The sequence below is a fragment of the Eleutherodactylus coqui genome, chromosome 1, assembly GCF_035609145.1.
Source record: "Eleutherodactylus coqui strain aEleCoq1 chromosome 1, aEleCoq1.hap1, whole genome shotgun sequence".
Taxonomy (NCBI): Eukaryota; Metazoa; Chordata; class Amphibia; order Anura; family Eleutherodactylidae; genus Eleutherodactylus; species Eleutherodactylus coqui.
In genome coordinates this window covers 335473205-335486871 of record NC_089837.1, presented here as the reverse complement: position 1 = coordinate 335486871, position 13667 = coordinate 335473205, and the positions used below count along the sequence as shown (strand labels likewise).

At 43.0% G+C, this 13667-nt stretch overlaps 1 long non-coding RNA gene across 1 annotated transcript; it reads right to left on the bottom strand.

Moving 5' to 3' along the window:
- Positions 1–770: 770 nt before the first annotated feature.
- LOC136612217 (uncharacterized) lies at positions 771–6677 on the bottom strand. The gene is made up of 3 exons (XR_010790373.1): positions 6626–6677; positions 3711–3764; positions 771–841 (listed from the first exon to the last, which is right to left on the bottom strand). It is a non-coding gene; the product is annotated as an uncharacterized lncRNA (long non-coding RNA).
- Positions 6678–13667: the final 6990 nt, after the last annotated feature.

Genomic DNA, 13667 nt, shown 5'->3' with positions numbered 1-13667 from the left:
AGCTTCTTCTATTCTTCTTTTAAAGATGGCGCCGCTGGTCTTCTCCCACGGTGCACCGCGGGTCTTCTCCCATGGTGCACTGTGGATTTTCTTCTCCTTCCTAGCGTTCCATTGCCGATTCCAGCCTCCTGATTGGCTGGAATCGGCACACGTGACGGGGCGGAGCTACGATGACGACGCGGTGAGCAGCTCTCCGGCACGAGCGGCCCCATTCACCAGGCAGAAGCACAGACTGTGCAAGCGCGTCTAAAAAAGCAAGAAGCCAGCGAAATTAGACGGAGCCATGGAGACGTGGATGCTAGCAACGGAGCAGGTAAGTGAATAACTTCTGTATGGCTCATATTTAATGCACGATGTACATTACAAAGTGCATTAATATGGCCATACAGAAGTGTATAACCCCACTTACTTTCGCGAGACAACCCCTTTAAATGATACAATATACACAAAACAAACCATCTGCTCCAGAAATAACACGGTGTGCTAGAAACAATGTAAGATTTATTTCAGAGTAATTAGGCACAAGTTTATAACAGAATGGAATCCTTTTACAAGAATATCTCTTAAGGGCCCTTATTACTATAAGAACGCCAAATAATCTTAAAGCAACAGGTCTACTATTACAACAAGCAAAACACTGATGCATCAAAACTAAATAGATGAAATGTTCTTACAAGCAAACAGGAAAACATCTAAAATTAATAGGAAAACCTTATAAACAGCCAATAAAAACATTGTTGCACAAATAAGAAACTAACAGTGACAGGAAATCTACAGGATTTATACCACACAGTCATAAATGGGAACGATCTGTGTTCTGTTGTGCTTCAGAGTTGATGTCCTAATAGATAAAAACATGAAACAAGGGTTCAGTATTACATTCTTTAATTACATATACATATGTATTGAGTTATACAGTATATGCATTCTAGAAGTCTAAGACAAAGTTTATCAATGATAGAAAACTAATATCAAGTAATTCATATCTAAAAATCTAAACTTTGCGGTTAGGTTTATAACAACCTTTAGGAGCGGGTAAGCGAGGCTGATATTTTTCCCTTACCCCCCCTTCCCCTTCCTCTACCCCCGCTTCACCTTTCCACTCATCCCCCCCCTCACCCCCCCAGTTTTGTTCATGATTTGTTATAATCTTACATTGCGCAGTTCCCAATTTCTGATACGAGACACAAGAGATTAAGCTATACAATCTAGTTCATGCCATAAGTATTAGGAAACCAAGATATGTTGTTTGTTGTGCTTATACGGACACATGTTGATATCAACGATGTTGTGCAATGTCTATATAATACTTTTCTTTGAAAACCAATAAAAACCGATTGAACTAAAAATCTAAACTTTGGTTATGTTGAGTGAATTATGACCACAGAAGACAAATACCATATAGGACCTCTTTAGTAAGATACAAGGTGAAGTCCCTTGGTGCAAGCATTGAGTAGTGACCAACTCCTATGGTGACGTCACATTGTCACGTTTTCTTGGCAGACTGTTTTTCTGGGGTGGTTTGCCATTGCCTCTGCACTCAACTCTTCTACTGTTCGGTTCCATCATAGGAGCTGAACAATGGGATAGACCGAAGCACTGGATCGGCACATGCCAGCACCAAATGGCCCCCAATAAGTATAATGGGTCCATGTGACTTCCATCCAGCTCTCTGACGGTTTCCCAGACAAAGTAGAAGAGCATACTGCACTATTTCCTACAGGATTTTATGCCAGATCTGCAGTGGACGGTCCAAACAAATCGCCAGGCACAGATATGAACATGCCCTACGTTTGTTGAATAAACCATAAAAGAATAAGTTCACACATTATCCTCTACCCACACTTATTTTGCTAGGACAACCCCACTGAAGGCGACCATACACGTTATGCAGAAGTAAGCTGACGGTCCCTTATCATCTACTTTGATCTATAGAGCTACTTGTGGGATCATTCATACAAATGATCCCATGGATGACTGACTGTCCAAATTGATGTTATCTTAAAGGGGTTGTCCCGCGCCGAAACGGGTTTTTTTTTTTTTCAACCCCCCCCCCGTTCGGCGCGAGACAACCCCGATGCAGGGACGTACAGACAGCTTACCGGAGCGCTTACCTTGATCCCCGCGCTCCGGTGACTTCTATACTTACCTGTGAAGATGGCCGCCGGGAACCTCTTGCTTCGTGGACCGCAGCTCTTCTGTGCGGTCCACTGCCGATTCCAGCCTCCTGATTGGCTGGAATCGGCACGTGACGGGGCGGAGCTACACGGAGCCGCTCTCTGTCACGAGCGGCTCCATAGAAGAACACAGAAGACCCGGACTGCGCAAGCGCGGCTAATTTGGCCATCGGAGGCCAAAAATTAGTCGGCTCCATGGAGACGAGGACGCTAACAACGGAGCAGGTAAGTAAAAAACTTTTTATAACTTCTGTATGGCTCATAATTAATGCACAATGTATATTACAAAGTGCATTATTATGGCCATACAGAAGTGTATAGACCCACTTGCTGCCTCGGGACAACCCCTTTAATTGTATGGCCAGATTAAAACTGAAGCATAGTGATATAAAGAGTCAGGTAAAGCCGCTTATGCCAACCTCTCCCCCTCCTACCTCCATGTGGCCATTCTACAGAGATTAAAGAAAACATAAAACAGTGTAATTACTTACTACTTAAGGCCCATTTACACGTAATGATTAATCGCCCAAAATTTCTTAAAATGAATTCACACTAATTAAAAAGTTAAACATTAAGCAAGTTGCTCGCATAAACACACGTCCACCTGAGCAAACAACCTAAACAGTGTTTATCTTAGCTAATGAGGGAAATGGAGAGGATTTCAGACCATTATCCTTCCATCTAAATGCTATGCATTTCTATGCAAAAAATCGTTAATTTGTTCAGTCGTTCCCTCGTTCAAATGATATCGTTGTGTGTAAATGGGGCTTAACACTTCACAAGTGAGTCTGTAGTTTGGATCTGAGGCGGTCAGGCAAGGCTTCCTCTGTGTTCTCTTACTGTGTTAGCTCTGCAGTCTCTTCGCATGGCAGAGAAGTGAGAGCGGAGCATGGCTTGTCATCCTCCCTCTCTGCCATACAGCCTTTATCCTGAATCCTCTTCCACCCCGCCCCTATAAAAACAGCAAATATACTGGCATCTCTAACAAGAGGCAGGAGACGAGGTTGAAAAAAAGTCCTGACTGCTGGCAACGAGGCTGCTCCCGGCATGGGGCCGCCTTAGGCACTGGACCTCCAATGTCTAGGGGTAAATTTGGCTCTGCCCCCTACCCTTATCTGGCAGTTGCCCTAATGTGCCACAGAAGTCTCCCCCTCTAGCTCACTTTAGTGATCCAGCACTGGCCCACATTCAGATGATTAAGTGGCACATGTAAGTCTTGCTTGTCATCCTTTAAAAGTCAACTTTTCAATAGAAACTCCTTTTAGAGGAGCAGCTTTCATAGACTAAAAGGGTAGGGAAAATCCTTCACATATAAATCAAGTTGGGATGGAGCCTGGGGTCTTCCCAAGGGTAGACATTTAGGGGGGTGTCACTGCAGGGTTAGAAGATTTACTGCTATATTAATAGACAGCACAGCTGACTCTCTATTAAAAGCTTTATTAAGTACTATTTGCCCTTACCTAAAACTGCACTGAAATCTTTAACCCACGCTACATCAGACACAGTTTATAACCACCTGAGGGTGAAACCTACCACAAATGGTGTTATTAATCAGACATGTGATTTCCATGCTCTCGCACTGACGATCTGTTCAAATGAAGGACAGGAAATATTAATGTAATACAAACAGTTCTATAAAATACGTCTAAAATGCCTTCAGTTGGAATTCCTGCCTAAAATGTCACTTTTTATTGCAATTTTGAATTTATGTTGCAAAAAACAATGGTGACAAAGAACTCTGTTAGCTTAAGTGCATTTTTAACCCCTTGGTGAAATAAGTAATTTTATCATTAGGGGCCAGTAAATCGAATCCCTTTTTGTGTTCCAGCGATCAAAACTTTTTCATTTTTTCATCAATGTAGCTGTTTTTCACCTTGCGTTTGACAGGACGAGGGTGCATTCAGACGACCATATATCGGCTGGGTTTTCACGCCCAGCCGATACACAGCGTCTCTCTCTGCAGGGGAAGGAGTCTGGAAGAGCAAGGAGCAGTGCTCTGAGCTCCCACCCCCTCTCTGCTTTCTCTCCACCCCCTCCCCGCCCCTGTGCACGGTTTGCAATGAGAGGAGGAGGGACGGGGCGGGGCTACATTTAATGAATTAGCTCCACCCCTGTCCCGCCTCTCCTTATTGAAAATAGTGCAGGGGAGTGGAGAGGAGGCAGAGAGGAGGCGGGAGCTCAGAGCACTGCTCCTGGTTTTTCCAGCCTCCTCCCCAGCAGAGTGAGACGCCGTATATCGGCTGGGCGTGAAAACCCAGCCGATATACGGTCGTCTGAATGCAGCCTTATACAAAACAACTTTGGGTACACGTAATGTATTGAAAAACTTATTATTATTTTTATTTGCTGGAAGCAATAGAAAAAAAGCTATTTCCCCATTGTTTTTTGTGATTTATTTTTATGACATGGTATAAATATTATGTTACTGTTATATTACCTTTCATCTACGAGCCATTACGCCTGTTTCACGCGGGCTACAAAATCCCACGATTTTGTTGCCATGCAACATCGCTACAAAACACATGTCTGTGAAGCCCATGGTCTCCAATGGGTTCTTTCAGGCTACAAAATATCTCATGTGGATGAACCCATTGGAAACCATGGGCTTCACATACATGCGTTTTGTAGCGACATTGCATTGCTACAAAATGGTGCGATTTTGTAGCCCCTGTGAAACAGGCCTAAAGATTATGACAACACCAAATTTATACAGGTTTTATTTTGCTTTACCACTTTCGCACAATATAAAACCTTTTTTTTTCTTTTACACAAATACCTTGTGAGGCGCCACATTCCAGGACCAAAGCATTATCAGCTGACAGCGGTATCAGGCCTGTTTATGTCAGATGTGTAGTTTTAATGGGTAACATTTTCAGGTATATACAATTTTTTTATTCCTTTTTTTATATCTATTTAGGGGAAGTGAGACGATCAGAAAACAGCTTTTTTGGATATTCCTTTTTTTTGCTGAATTTGCTGTGATTGAAATATAAAGTAATATTTTATAGTATGGGCTGTTATGGATGTGGCAATACCAATCATGAGTAGGGTTTATTTTGTTATTTTTTCAGTATTTAAAGCCTTGTGTAAGGGGTAAAAAGTTGTATTTTTTTTCTATAAAAACATTTAGATGCCACGGTCAGCAATGACTGCAGCATCTGTAGTATTAAACTGTGTAAAGTAATTTCACTCCTTTTGTTGTAAAAAGCCCATATATGACAATGCTCTCTGATTGATGGGAGAGGTGGAGTTAGTGGTGGGAGTAGAGGGTGATACCATACACAAAAATTAATGCCCCCCCCCTTCCTCTCTCCTCACCACACTAAATGAAAAAATGACATCTATAATTTTAGTATTTCCAAACCCATTTCAAACTGCTATAGCTCCAATTCTGTAAGAGCTACAAATATTCTATCTGGTAGCCCTGATAGAAACAGAGCTACAGACAGTTAAAGTAGAACAAGCTCTGTTCGTTTAAAATTATAATGTCCTTTTCCTGCAGAAGGGACAGAGCCCGTCCTGAACTGCTGGGGGGATTAAGGTTCTTAACCCTTTCCAATCCACTGTCTGACGTCTTCAGACATTCTGATTGAAGGCTGTACAGCTCGGATGTCGGAAGAGGTCCAGCAGGGTATTCTTACTTTATATTACTAGCCGCTCTGTTGTCGATGGCTTCTTCGGCATGTCACATACTGCAGTACTGGCTCTAGCCAGCAGATAGCGCCATTGTAAAATGACAGAAAGAGAAAGCCCCATAGGAAACCCCGAATCCAAAATTGGATTGCAAAGGGTTAATGAACACATTCTAGGATTAGAATCAGTAGAGGGGTGACCACTCTGCTGGTATTTACGTAGACCCGGTATGATCACCTCTGTTACAGAAGCATCACAATATTACACAGTGCTGGAGCTTTGTGGAAAGTAACAGGTATAAGCGTCAGGAGAGACATGGATCTGTCATAAGGGGAGCCCTCAACATCATTGAGTCATTTTGGGAAGAACTCAAACAAGCAGCTTGTGTTAGATGTGCCGTTAGCAGGATGTAAGGACTGTTTTGTCAATAAGAATGGGCAACTTTACCACACGACAAAATAAAGAATGACATTCACAGCAATTATGAAAGACTACAAGCGGACATGCAAAAGGAGACAATGCATGATATTAGGACTGCCACTTCCTCTCCCAGCTTCCAGCAGGATGATCAGCCCCAGTGTTTCCCAAGAGTTTTAAAGCCAATTACCTGTACTCAAACAAATAGCTTCCTACTAATAGCACAGCATAAAAAACAAACTAATTCTCAGGGGGTCAGAATGAGATCACATGACCCACCTGAAGAGAAGGACTCCAGGAATCTTCGGATAGATTAATAAACCAGGTAATACTAGCTGGGGAAACGGGTTACATAGTAAATGAAACACAGAATGTCTCTTTAAATACAGATTGCTTACCAGTTTGGTTTAGTGAACACTGAGGTCCAGGCAGTGCATCATCATCATCAAAGCCTATAATAAAGATATTCAGCAATATTATATACAGTGTATCACAGTTTTGCCTTATCAACTCCAATTATGTGTTGAGGCAGGGGGTCTGATGGTTAGTATGAGCTATAATGGTCTGATTGGGGAGGGTGGGATTACACACACACACCATTATAGTTTTGGGAGATATGAAGCAGACAAGCAGCGTCCACCAATCAGACTTTTACTGCATATCCACTAAAAGAATATTTACTAGAAAGCTAAGGCAGCCAATGTTATTTGTGGCATCTCTGGTGTAAGGGTACTTCTACACAGGACGACTTTCAGGCCCTTAAGGGCTAATACCCACAGATAGATTTATGTTACATTCCCCACGGCGTAAATCTGCGGCAGAATAACGCAGCTATTTGGTTCTACTGAACCTAATAGCTCAGTCAACACAACTAACTGAAATGATCCCTCCAGGGTATCCACCCCCGCCCCCCCCCCCCCCCCCGGGAGAAAGCCGGAGACAAATCAGGTTGGAATATTGGAATATGGGTCTTAATTACCATACATCAAACCCCCTTATTGCACAAATGCCTTCAGAATCCTTTACAGCAGGGGTCCCCAACTTTAGTCCTCAGGGACCACCAACAGGTCATGTTTTCAGGATATCCTATAGTGAGAACACTTGTGGCAATGTCTGAGGCATTCATAAGAATTACATCACCTGTGCAATACAGAGAAAATCCTGAAAACATGACCTGTTGGCGGTCCCTGAGAACTGGAGTTGGGGAACACTGCTTTACAGGGCTCCAGGAGGGAGGAGGGAGCTGTCCAGTGCTGATCCTCTCTCCTATACACTAATGCCCTGCATCACGACAGCAGGGAGCTGTCCAGTGCTGAAGTGTCTCAGCTGAGACTGCTACTCAGCTTGTATGGCGAGAAGGCAAGGGGGAATGAGTAATCCCAACCAGAATTTGGGATTGGCTAGGATGAGAGAGGAAAGGAGGAGCTTTACATATATAAGCGCTGACTGTATCAGACGCGCGGCACTCACTATTGGGATGCCGCCAGACATCACGGCCGCTCCCACTTATATGTGTTAACTCATCCTGATGAAGCAGTGTATATGTTAGAACATTGCAGAAGCGCGTCGATGACATAGTTTAGTGAGTCAGTACATGTTTTTCCAGATAGTCAGTTCAAGTGTAGTGTTAGACGGCGGCCCGATACCTTCTGTCGGGCAGCTGCACCGATGCCGATTTAGCCTATACCTTATCACAGCGGTGCTGTGTTAGACAATAGGGATGTTCACTTAGGCATTTCTTATCGCAGAGTGATTTAGGGGAAACCTGAGCCACAGGAACAGCTGCCAGCAGCACTTTAAGCACATGGGGAATATTAACCCTTGATGTGCTGACTTGGAGCGTCAAATAGACAGTTACTGCTTTCCTGTTTGGTCTTTTGAAATTTATAGCAGTGGGTCTGAATTGGGCCCCATGTATATGGAGTGTAAGGACTTATCAGTCACTAGTTAACCCTTACTCTCCTTCCTTGGTCTAATAAATCTATAGGCTCAATTGGAGAAAAACTGAGGAGGAAAGCAATTGACTAGGAACCAGCTTTATTTATTAACGTCGCTAATTTCCTCTTATCCATATGTATATGGCACCATTTAACCCTTTACCAACCGGACCTTGTGAACCTTAATCATTCCCTATATCATATGCATGTATTGGTATTTTACTCGGGATAATGTCTACTCTACCCTGAAAATACTAATCCCTGGTCTTTGACCTTAAAATAAGCAACTAATGAGTGACTTCCCATTCAGTACCCTTTACCCCGGATGACCATCACTTGTTTGAGTGATTTTTCGGTCAACTGTTGCCCCGTGTACAAGTTGCCTAAGATATAGAAGTGTTTGTGAGCAAAGCAGGTGCCCAATTCAAGAGATAGAAACAACAGGTGATGTGTAGGTGTTAAATTCACCAATATCTCACCTCTATCAGCTGCATAAAATGAAGGTCTGCAGTAGGTAACGCAGGTTCCCTAATACATATTATACAAGTTGCAGACAAAAGAATGTGGTGACAGAGGTAATTACGCTTAAAGCATAATTACAGTAATTATATTTTAGATGTTTTCTGCTATTATATTCAGTCTCCAGGAATAATTTCAGTGAAAAGGCTTACAGCCTGCGCATAAGATGTACACTGCTAGCTGTGCTTAATGGGGTTGGACAATAAATTAAGTATGCTACAATCACCTACAAAAGGCAAGTTGTTAACTTACTAATGTATGCCTTGACAAAGTTTGGATCCATTATAGATATAGTAAGCCAACAGCACCTCCTCCCAGAGTTAAGGGCCCTTACGGACCTCTGTATTAACGATTGTTCCTCCCCAGTCTGCATCAGCCAGTGTTAACAGCCCTTTAAACAAGCCCTGATTAACTTATATTGTTGATTGGCGCTCGTTTGGGCAGGCAATCTGCCTGTGTATAAGAACCCCTATTCAGGCATTCTTGTTCAGCCATGGCTGATATGAACTCTAGTTGCCACCATAGATAATCAGAAGCTTGCTATCATTAATGAAAACTACTGTAACATTTTGTTTGTGTGACACTTGTTTCTAGCACAGATTTGCAATAAAATGTAGAGGTAGACTGAGCTGAGACAACTGGAAATTCTCTTATTAAAAACACAGAGATATTAACATATTTGTATTGGCATTTTACTCTTAAAGGTTCTACACCCTGAATATAAAACCATCTGTCCGGTGTGATTGATGCTGCGTTGAAGAAATATTAAAGTTCTTACAGATGAGACATAGTTTTACTGCACCTGACTCTTGGTCTTTGATGGGAGGGATACTAGCATCCTGATCTTTCACAGCCAGTGACTTTTCCTGATGTGGACTGACATAGTCTGTTACGTCACACTGAAACATATTGGAATTGGCATTTTACTAAATTATACAACACACTGTAATTCACTTGAAGGGCTCAGTCACACAGGCGCATCCGGGCACCGATGCACCCGTGTTACTGCACGAAGAAGACAGCCACACTGCAGATGCGGACGACTCTCCGCACCGCCGGAAAAAAGAACACCTGACCGGTAATGGAGCTGCAGTGTGGCCATCTTATACTGCAGGAACACGGGCGCATCGGCGCCCGGATGCGCCCGTGTCACTGAGCCCTGAAAGGGAGCCTGCTACCACCTTTGAGCCCCACAAATTACGATATGGGGATCCAGGGAGCTGCTCTTTATACCGGGTGCCCTTTTTAGCACTGTGCTCCAGCGAAGTTGACAAGTGCACAAAGCATGACTATTGGAGATGACTCTGCACACATGTTCTCCCATAGAGATGAATGGGAGAGTGCATATACAGAACCATCTGAAAAGAGTCATGTTATGGGCGTGTGCCAACCTTCACGGGGACACAGCACTGCAATAGGGCACTCGGTTAGTATGAAACACAGATTGCCAGGCACACTGATCCCTCACCTTTGAGTGCGGAATGTAGTTTTTGAGGCTCAAAGGTGATGACAGGTTCCCCTGGAAACGGCACACAAACAGAGGGAAGAGCATGCTGGGCTTGTAGTAAATGCTTAGGAACGTCACATTTTTAGTGAATACTGCTTTTACTACAAGCCCAGCATGCTCTTCCCTCTGTTTGTGTGCCGTTTAACCCACTGACTTTAATGGAAGTAAGTGCAGGATATAAAAACCCATGTAAAAATGTTGGCAGCACCACAACCGCAGTTTTTCATAGAAACAGCCCTAAAAACATTTCCTAGTACGGCTTTGTAAAGAACAAAAACGATTCAATCACCCCTATACTTTTATATAGGGGTCTCTTTTTTCTCTTGTAGTGGGCTCCGGGGGTACCTAGCCAATAGGCGCCATTTTCAATAGTTATCATTTTCTAAGAGATTCTTCTCAGGAATAAACAACCCTTGCTCAATCCTCGCTCTTCTCTATGTGGCTTCTCCTTTTGGATTGAAGGGTGCATTCACACGGATGTATTCCCCATTTCGATAGCATAAATATGCTGCGCAAAAATGCAGCGAATATACGCATGTACGTGCGTTTTTGTGCAGAATAGTCACACGCTCCATATACTTAATACAGTATTTTGGTAAGTAAATACCCACAAGGATAGCACATGCTGCAACTTTTTTTTACGCGACTGAAATATGCAAATATAAATAAACCTATTGAAATCAATGGGCTCTATACACATGAATACTACGTTTGTGTGAATACACACCATATATACACTCATGTGAATGAGCCCTTAGGGTGACTACCCACTACAGTTTTTTTTCACTGCAAAATTCGCAGCATTTTTTTTTCTGCAGGGGGCTATGGGACTTGTAATGTTAAAATCGCGACTTTGCGGTGAATTGCGATTTTGCGCAATCGCAATTTTAACATTACAAGTCCCATAAACCCCTGCAGAAAAAAAACGCTGCGAATTTCACTGTAAAAAAAACCTGTAGTGGGTAGTCACCCTTAGACTGATGTAGTGAACAACCCAATTTTAGCAATGGAAGGAGCACAGTCCCCTTCTAGTTGTAATGAATGCACAGCATTCACACGTGACACACACATTAGGACTTTTTTTGAAGAAAGTCTGAAATTATACAAGAGTAGTAGAAAGAGATGAAGAATATGTTACTCAGATGTAAAAAAAATAATGGTTTCACACTGCTGAGCAAAAGGAAGGGTCTGCTTTTTGACAATCACTTTTTTTTAGTTTTTTCCCCCAACCATAAGATGAACCTGACGGGGAGTCTCGGTTATCTTATGGGCCATTCACACAGGTGGAATTATTCCATCAGGATGCAAATCGAAGCGTAAGCTGCCGCGGTGGAATTCCGCAACAGAATCCGCAGGTCTATTTGTGGATTTTGGTGTGAAATTACAGGCAGATTGAAGCAGGTAGCCCTGTGGATTTTGTTTTGCGGGATTTACCTTGTGTTGTGGGCTGTCTTGAAGGCTAATTCCTCCAGTGTGAAAGGTTCCATAGAGCACCACCTCATTAAAATGATTGGACTGTCCAAGTAATGTATGTGCAGGCTGGGTCCTAGAGTGACACTCAAGCTGATTCATGTAGGACTCTGACGAGGGGTAACCCAACTTAAATAAGTCAGAATACCCCATTATGGAATTTGGCAGTGGACTTTCTAAACCATAGAGAAAATTAACCAGCTCACTAGCAGGTACACGGACCATACTGGAATTGGAAAGACAGCAAGAAAAGGATCAAGCATCCGTACAATCACATATGCTATGACTAAGAGCTGCTGTGACAGCTTGAAGCCATCATTCAAGCTATGCCTCATTTATTTTATTTAGCAGGAGGAAGTAGTAGAAGTCCTTCCTTTATAGCTCTCAATCTTTTTCAATCCACTTATGGCTTTGGCTCAAAAAAGCGAAACAGAAACTACAAATGCTTTTTCCCAAAAATGCAGTGTGTGAAGCCACCCCTAGTGGATCAATATTCTGACTTAAAACCGGAAATCATGACACACTGGGAAACACTTATACAGACTGGTGCACAGCCGTTGGGTATTGCCCGCCTGTAGAACAAGTCTACTGCCCACCGTATTCCTCCACCAGTTCTTTTTAGAAAGTTAAAAAACAATGCGCAGAAACTTCATGTTACCATTGCAGACAAGAAGCAGTCTGAGGTTTTACTGGAAACATTTTTGTTTGATGACAAAGATGCAAAACGCCTTTCATTAGTAGTAGGAGGGCTTTTTAGCTGGGCTCCTAAAAAGGATCTTCTTTTAGATGTAGCACCCAAAATCAGGTTTCCTGCAATGCAAATACATTTAACTATTTAGCATGAGCTGAAATGGACAGAAATAATTTGTTACATAAAACACATTTTCTCTTATTAGAAGGTTAGTAATAATTTCTAAATTATTCTAATTTACAAATCTGTGATTATCATATCAGACCGATATGCAAATGATTAGAGTTGCGGTGTGATTAGATGAACAGTCTTGCCATCCGAGGCCCTAAAAGTGGTTCCACCCTTGTCCTATACAAAGGCTCACAGAGGCTTCTGTAGAGCTCGTTGACCACTAGACATGCCCATACAATGCAATTGAAGAGATGATGCCTGGTTAACAGAGTTTGAGAGGAGGTGCTTCATTGGAACGTGAGAAGCTGAATGATCGTATCGACAAATTATCCGCCACCTGGGCTGCTCTGACAAGATTGTTAGGAGATGTTGGGACCAGTGGATTCGTGAAGGCACACACACAAGGCGACCGTGCTCATGATGTTCTTGACAGACCACCAGTAGAGAGGATTGTCTGACAACCACAGGCAGCTGCAACTGTTTCTTTATCCGCCATTCAGAGACACATGGCACCATCGTTACAGGTCCCTGTGTCTGTCTGAACCATTTCCAGGTGACTGGCTGACAGACATTTGGTCTCATGGTGCCCATTACATGTACTGCCTTTGAAGGTGGTACGTTTTGGATGAACAGTCCACATCCAGATGAGCGTGCATCACTGCCCTCTATTTACTCCCTCCCTATGATAAGGACTTTTATGTGTGCTGCAGCCGCATACATGATAGTTGGATGCCTTTGACACCCCCTGTCGCCTCTGTTTGCTGTGGTATCATGAACGACGAAACTAGACTTATAGAGAGTGAAAGTGGATTGTCTTCAGCAATGACTCCAGGTTTAGTTTGCGCACTGACAACTGCTGTGTTCATGTCTGGAGATGTAGGGGTGAATGTGCCTTTGCTGTGGAGCGACACACTGCCCCCACTGCTGGTGTAATGTTCTGGGGGGGGGCCATCACATACGACAGTCTGTCACCCCTAGTAGTGGTAGGAGGGACAATGACAGTTCAGCGATGTATTTAGGATATCCTACAGTCACATGTGTTTCTCTTATGGCAGGACTTCCAAAAGGCATTTTCCAGCTAGACAGTGCTTGGCTATACAAACAAGGGTATCACAGTAATGCATCCACAGTACTGTCACACTTCT